We start from the raw sequence: 8,143 nt of genomic DNA, 5'->3' as shown, positions 1-8,143 counted from the left end.
TCTTTACCAGCACCAAACTTAGAAATATAAAAATACAACATTTTGTTTATAAAATAAAGTACCATATAACCTGTATTTTCAGTTTTGCTATGTTGTTTTCACAACTATATATTAATTATTGAACAGTTTTATTTCAGAGTCACATTTTATAGAGATGTATTAATACAAAGATGGCTACTACACCCATTTTACCGAGTGATTTTATATTTTTTGATCAAGTAAATTCTACAACAGTGTTGCCACCAGGAAATTATGCAGCTAATGTAAGCACTGATATAGATCTGGGCTCTTCATTTAATCAGACGCAGGTAAACACTGGGATTTTTTGAATGTTTTTTATATTTTTTACTAATACACAAAACATAACTTTATTAAACTATAAAAAAATGTATGTGTATATAATATATATATATATACAGTCGTAATATTATTATAAAAACCAAAAAGCGTTATATAATGTGATAAAGTAACTAATACCACACACCTGTATATATATATAGTATGTACTTTTTATTTTCTATTTACATATATGTTTGATTTTCTTTTTGAATGTGAAAATCAAATTAATTGCAACTACAATAACAAGGATAAAATGTCTATTTTAAGCTTTATAAAAGTCAATTAAGAAGTTGAAAGTTGTTTCAATTAAAAATCTGGCAGAAAATTTATTTTGACTGGCAGTTATTTATATATAAATATACGTCATACTGTTTATGTAACATAAAACCTTAAGTGTATGACATAATATGTATAGGCCTATACTTATATAGGTCAAAATTTTAAGTCTGAATTAGCCAAAACTATATATATATATTATATACCATGTAATAAAGTGTCTGATGTGACCATTTTTAGAAAGTTTTCTATTTGTCTTGTTTCAAATTTCAAGAGAAGTTGTCATAGCAACTGAAATGTGATGCGAGAATAGCTGACAGAATAATGATTAATTTTGTGCGCTGTAAATTAATTGTAAAATTCCATGCGTGCATAAAATAGTGCAGGTTACAAAAACTTGTTTTATTCTGCGACATATATATATATATAAAAACAAATTTAAGTTGTAAAAATATTTTAGTTGTAAATTACTTGTAAAATTCCATAATGTAGTGCAGCTTAGAAAAATCTTTAGGAGTCTAATTTTGCGTATAATATATATAGGCCCATAAAACAAATTTATGTGTGGTAAAGATTTTTATTCGTTAACAATTAATTGTAAAATTCCGTGCGTGCGTAAGATGGTTTCACAATATCTTATTGGCTTACTGCAAATATTTAATTTTTTTATATGTTTATCGAGAGGCAGGTAAATTTTACGAGATAGTTAAATCACGTTGTGTATTTTAAAGGGTGTTTTATAGGCTGGTCCCTTTAATGTACTTTAAATTTCCTACTATAAGTGATGTAATGGTCATTCATTATGGTAGTTTAAATGGTCTATAAAATATTTTAAACTTCTATATATAATATAATAGCCCTATTTAGGGATGCAAATTACAGAATAATTAGGTATTCTAGGATATCCAAAATACTTTATTTCGAATCTAGAATTTCGAATCTTTTTATATCTATAGGAAAAAATAATTTCACCCACAAAGTCAGTTTATTGACTCTTTAAAAGCAGCCATGTTGGATTATGAGCTGTAAAATGATCAAAAATTGTACTACTGGGTAGTTTTTGGGTCACAAAACGTATAGCAGGCTATGAAAAGACGTTGCGAAACGTTTACTCTCGAAAGTCCCACAAACACAAAAAAATTTTTTTTTAAATTATTAACTCTCAAAAATTGTTAATATAATTTATGAGATGATGTGTGATGACGTCATTAAACAGAATACCGAATCCCGTAATAAGATTCGAATACAAAAGGGTTCGAATCTCACGGATTTGAAATTCTGTAATGTGCATCCCTAGCCCTATTAAAAGATGGAAATTTTAACAAAAAATCGAACAAATTTAACTACAATATTCAGAAAAACAAACCCTAATGTGCAAACATGTGTAAAATGCATTCTATAATATTACATTGAAAATGTATTCCCATATGGTAGAGCTAGACTATACGCTTTTGAAATAATTTTTTTTCTACTATAATATCTATTTTTAATGTTACTTTTTTCCCACTAAAAACGCAGCAGAAGAAAGCCTGCTATATCTTCTTTAATAAAATAAAAATATTGGAAAAAAATCTCAAAATAAAATTTCTCGAAAATTTCTAAAAAAATCTTGAAAAAATTTCTGAAAAATATCTTAAAAAGTTTCTGAAAAAAATTGTTAAAAAAATTCTTAATCTGATATTTTACCCACAGGGCAACATATGTGAGCCAATTAACAACCCTCCATTAATAATAACAGCTGGAATAATATCAATGGCTGTCATTATTGGAAATGGGCTTGTCATTCTCGCTATTATTGGCGGAAATTCAAGGTTTTTTCGCCCTATGTACTGGTTCATAGTTCACTTAAGCTTCTCAGACTTGTTAGTTGGTAAGTTTGATTTTTATATTAAACTTTATATACATTATAGTAGGGTGGGGGTAATGAGATAATTTTTCCTTCTATTTTCTTGTTCTATTTAGTAGTAAACAAAGAACATTCAAAGAATTATAAAACCGTATCCTCACAACTCCCATAGACTGTTATTAACTGTTTAAAACACGATTAGGATATGTAGATATTATGTGCTAAAGTGTCCTATCTTCCCCCACAGTACTACAACATATATAGGTTTTGTATTTGAGTCTGTACATTAAAACCTAATTTTTAAAGCCATAGCTAAAAAGTTTTTTTTAAACAAAATCTTGAGTGACAAGTGACATTGCTAAAACCTAGTTTACACTCGTCATCAAACATAGTAAACTTCATTGTTTAATTTGGTGAATGCAATATACATTAGCTCTGCTTGTTTGTATAGCCACCTAACAGCAGGGTAAAGCTGTTTTAAGGCTTTAAACTGTGTAGGTCTATAAATTATATAATGTGCAATTTTACCCCATACCCTAAAATTTACACCTATGTTTACAGCTAGTAGTTTAACGCTACAAATTAAAAATAACAAGGTCTCAATTAAATTAGAAAAAAAATTTTAATATGAACCACCGGAAAAACTGTAAAACTAATTTAATATATGAATATCTCTATAAAATTGTTATTATTAAGCTATAACTATTAACTTTTTGTAATTATTGTTTTTTTTAGGTTTAATGTTGTTGTGGAATTACTGCCTGGCCGGCATTTTCAACATTAACAACACATTAACAAGTTTATCATTCTTATTTGGTATTTGGGTAACCAGTGCATGCTGTTCTGTGTTTGGTATTCTGTTACTTGCAATAGACAGGTAATTTAATGTTCATTGTATAATTTTTACCCCTTTTTTGAACTTATTCTCTGGTGTGTGCTTGTCTTTAGCCCAAAGGTTCAAGGCTTGATGCTGCTACCATTGTAAGCGTATGTGTCCTTGGGCAAGAGGTTGCTCCAACTCGGTGTCACTTGTTTAAGTTGTCACTCATAGTTTTAAAAAATAAAAAATAACCAACAAAGTTACACTCGTAAGCGGGCATGAGGTGTATGAAAAAAAAGAGTATCTTGTTAGGGTAATTATTACCCCATTAACCCACAAATTTGGGGGTTTCGTAATTACTGACTTCAGCAATATTATGTCATAACATACAGTGATTAGTCTGCTTTGACAAAATTGAAAATGCTGACAGCATTAGATTCAACAGCCTAATGTTTCTTTAATATTACGCTGTTGACGTGTAACAGAGTCATATCCTGTCTATTTCCACATTTCCCATACCCCATGCCCACTGTCAAGCAGGCAAAGCTATTGAATAGCGAGATATGACTCAGGATAAAAAAAATATTTCATAATTTCTCGACGGTGTGCAAATACGGTTTTTCCCCTTAACAATAGAGTTTAATGACTCATAATTCTGCTTTACCGTCAATCAAAGTGTCACGACCCTCTCTATGACATCACAATCCTATTACTCAATATAAACAACTACGAAAACCAATATTTGCCGATCAAATACTAAACGCGTTAAGCGTTTTCCGATAAAAATCACATTAAAATTTTGAAATTATATTATTTCTATTCATACCGGCTAAATTCACACGGATATCTTAAAATCCAGACAGGATATATAATAAGGATTATCTACAATTGTCTGTGATGTCATATTGCTTTCTGTTTGGTAACAATTGACCTGTAATACAGGAAACACATTAAATAAACAATCTGTTCTTAACCTTATCTGATGTCTCAAAATATGCCAGTGTTTCCAATTTTATTTTTTCAGTGTTGACCACATTTTTTGAAATATGAAATAGTATAGTCAAAAAAGTTTTTTTTGGTTCTAGTCTTGTTTTTTTGTTCAAGGGTGAGGTTTTTAGTGAGGCACACCTGAGACCTGGGATTTAGGCTTATTAGTCCCAGTTTATTCTTTGAGATATAAAAATCTCAGTACTAATTGGTCCCAGACTCCCAGTCTATTCTTTTCTATAAGGGTGAGGTCTTAACTGAGGCACACCTGAGACCTGGAATGTAGGCTTATTGGTCCCAGTCTATTCTATTCTATGAGGGTGAGGTCTTCAGTGAAGCACACCTGAGACCTGGGATGTAGGCTTATTGGTCCCAGTTTATTCTATGAGATATAAAAATCTAAATACTAAACTACAATACACTAAAACTGCACCTTTCCCATAGGTATATGCAGGTTGTTCACAAAGCTTTGCATAAGTTATACTTCAACCAATTCACTGTCGGTTTATCCATATTCTTATCATGGCTGATTCCTTTGCTTGGTTTCTTGGTAATCCCAATCTCACTAAATCTTTCTTGCAAAGATACATGCAGGTAAAGTTACATTGATAATTGGAAACTTTTTTACTAACTAACTGTTTGTGTTTTTAACCAATTTGGTATATAGTAGGGTGGGGGAAGATAGCACACTTTTTCGTCCCATTTTCTTGTCACATTTGGTAGTAAACAAAAATATAGAATTATAAAACCGTGCCCTGGAAGTAAAAAAGACCATTGTTAATTGTTTATATTTTCTAAAAGTGTTTTAAACAAATAAAAACTCTCTTTTAGAGTTGTAAGGACACGGTTATATAATTCTGTAAAAAATCTTTGTTTACTACCAAATGAAATGATAAAAAATAAAAACATTAACCATTTTACCCCAATTCTATGAGCCATCTTACCCCATTACTGCAAACCATCTTACCCTATCGTTTTGTACCATTTTACCCCACCACCACGTCCCATTTTACCCCACTACTCTATACCATCTTGCCCCAACCCTGTACCACCTTACCCCAACTTCAACCTACTATATATTCCCATACAGATGCATTGAAGGAAAATACATGGAGTGCAAACCAGTGACAATATGCTCGCAAATTATACCGCCCTACACAAAGAACTATGTCTTAGCAGTGGCGATGTATTTATTCCTAATAATGCCTTGGCCAATCCTAATTTACAGTCTTATATTTATTAAGGTAAGACATATCTAATGCCGTTGCTTTATTTAATGCATTCGTTGCATGTTTTTTTTTTATAATAACAATTTTTTACAATAAAGCAAAACAGTTTTAACATTCTGTTATTTTCATAATAACAAAATAACCTATATATTACTGTGGGGGAAGACGGAACACCTTTAGCACATCAAATCAAGATATCCTGATCGTGTTTTAAACAATTAACAACGGTCAATGAGAGTCGTACAAATGCAATTTTATAATTATTTGAATGTTCTTTGTTTACAGCCAAATGGGACGAGAAAATAAAACGAAAACGTGTCCCATCTTTCCCACCCTACTATAAAATTTTTTTTGATAATTTATTTATTGTTTAAATAAAAAAGTTTCAATTAAACAACGACTTGAATTATTCCAGGCAAGGAGAAGTACTCAAGTTTTGCGTCAAAAACTTCGTACGAGAGATATACGTCTCATACACACTCTAGTGGTGATTATGGTCGTTCTTATTGTAACAATCACACCGAGTGGAGTTATTTTAATAATCGTAAGTTTTTAAAAAAATAGGGATTAAATTTTTAACTTTTGTAAAAGTTTGGGCCATTTTTTACTGGTGTTTATATAAGTTAAGTTGTATTCGACCGATTTCTTAGTATTTTCACCAGGCATTTTTTGGAGTGATTTTGTTAGTTTTACAAAGTGTTAACAAGACTATAACTTTGAATTGGTTGCACAACTTTTTAAAGGTGTTTATTTGACTGACATTTCAGTATTTTTGTTGAGCAGTTTTTTAGTTTATTTTTAACAGGTATTTTTTTAAAGTATCAACAAACAATCACCTTGAATTGGTTGCACAACTTTTTAAAGGTGTTTATTTGACTGACATTTCAGTATTTTTGTTGGGCAGTTTTTTAGTATATTTTTAACAGGTATTTTTATAAAGTATCAACAAACAATAACCTTGAATTGGTTGCTCAACTTTTTAAAGGTGTTTATATAAGTTAAGTATTTGACTGACATTTCAGTATTTTTGATGGGCAGTTTTTTAGTACATTTTTAACAAGTAGTTTTTGAAAGTATTAACAAAACAATAACCTTGAATTGGCTGCACCACTTTTCACATGTCTTATATTTTACTGACACTTCAGGATTTTATTATTTTTGACGGGCAGTTTTAAAAACTAAAACCCTTTTAAATGAATTTTCTGCATATTTTATTTAATTATTCATTTCCATTACGCTGGTCCGTCATTTTTACTTCATTTGTTCACTTTATAATAACGAATATTGACTTTTTAATGGCAGTACGTCTTATAACTTTTTGTGTTGCTATTTTGATTGAAAATTCGAATTTTAAATCAGAAAAAAAAATTTAATTTAATCGGAATTTCTAATAGCTGTCGTTTTTGATACTGATAAAATTTAAGTTTTGACATAAATTTTGTGTAAGATTTTTCTTAAAATAAATTGTAAAATTATTAGAAAAAAATTCCAGAACACATTTTGAGTATTTCTGTAAATTGTAATACAGTAGGTCGGGGGAAGATGGGACACTTTTTAACTCCATTTTCTCGACCCATTTGGTAGTAAACAAAGAACATTCAAAGAATTGTCAAACTATATCCTCACAACTCCCATAGACCAATGTTAATTGTTTACCAAATCTGTTGTACTTTGAATTACAATATACTATGCTTGCATATTTTCAATTAAACTGCCAGTACAGCTCACACTGTACCATACAAATGTCGTATTCAGCATTTTTGAACATTTTGCTGACAGATATATACAGTAGTAACAGTAACATTACCAAATAATACCTATTCAGCACGTTTCTACAATACAATTCCCTTAGTTTTTTTTGTTCACTGGAACTAAAATAAGTAGGCCTATGCTATTGTGGCTATAATATATTGTATATATAGTAAGGTGGAGGAAGGTAGGACACCTGTTCATCCTATTTTCTCGTCCCATTTGGTAGTATACAAAGAACATTTCTAGAATTATAAAACTGTATCCTCACGACTCCCTAAGTCAGTTGTTGATTGTTTAAACACGATCAGTTTTGGGAATTATGTGCTAAATGTGTCCCATCTTTCCCCCCCTACTATGTTATATATTTCCACTGTTATTAAAAAAACTTCCATTTTTATATATTCACCATATACACAAAACAGCACTAATTTGATAAATAGTAGGGTGGGGTAAGATTAGACATCTTTTCATTCCCATTTCTCGTCCCATTTGGTATTAAAAAAAACATATATACAGAATTATACATAACTGTATCCTCACAGCTGTAAAAAACGTGTTATTTGTTCAAAACATGAGCAGAAAATATGTGATTTAATTGCTAGCGATGTCAGACCAAAGGATATGGGTTCAAGGCTCAATGCTGCCATCATTGTGGGCGTATGTTCCTTGTGCAATACACTTTACAAACATTGCTCAAACCCAGTGGTTCGTTATGGGTTGTCAAAATTTCCCCCATACATAAAAACTGAATACAAATAAGTTGAATGTAACTTACTTTATCCTCGCGTGGCCGGAAAACGACAGTCGTTATAACACGGGTGTGCACCTTGGCCAGCTTACGAGTTACCAAGTATGTTACTTTGTGGGTGATTATTTTTTTTTGGATTTTTTTTT

At 30.6% G+C, this 8,143-nt stretch overlaps 1 long non-coding RNA gene across 1 annotated transcript in view; it reads left to right on the top strand.

Moving 5' to 3' along the window:
• Positions 1-104: 104 nt before the first annotated feature.
• LOC101243077 overlaps positions 105-8,143 on the top strand; it is a gene marked incomplete in the record, with an annotated part of 17,092 nt that continues 9,053 nt past the window's right edge. Inside the window, 6 exon segments of the long non-coding RNA XR_182075.4 lie at positions 105-308; positions 2,308-2,485; positions 3,197-3,338; positions 4,713-4,862; positions 5,359-5,512; positions 5,913-6,041. This is a non-coding gene — a long non-coding RNA (sphingosine 1-phosphate receptor 2).

Source organism: Ciona intestinalis, chromosome 6 (genome assembly GCF_000224145.3).
Source record: "Ciona intestinalis chromosome 6, KH, whole genome shotgun sequence".
Taxonomy (NCBI): Eukaryota; Metazoa; Chordata; class Ascidiacea; order Phlebobranchia; family Cionidae; genus Ciona; species Ciona intestinalis.
This window is presented reverse-complemented; position numbering and strand designations above follow the sequence as displayed.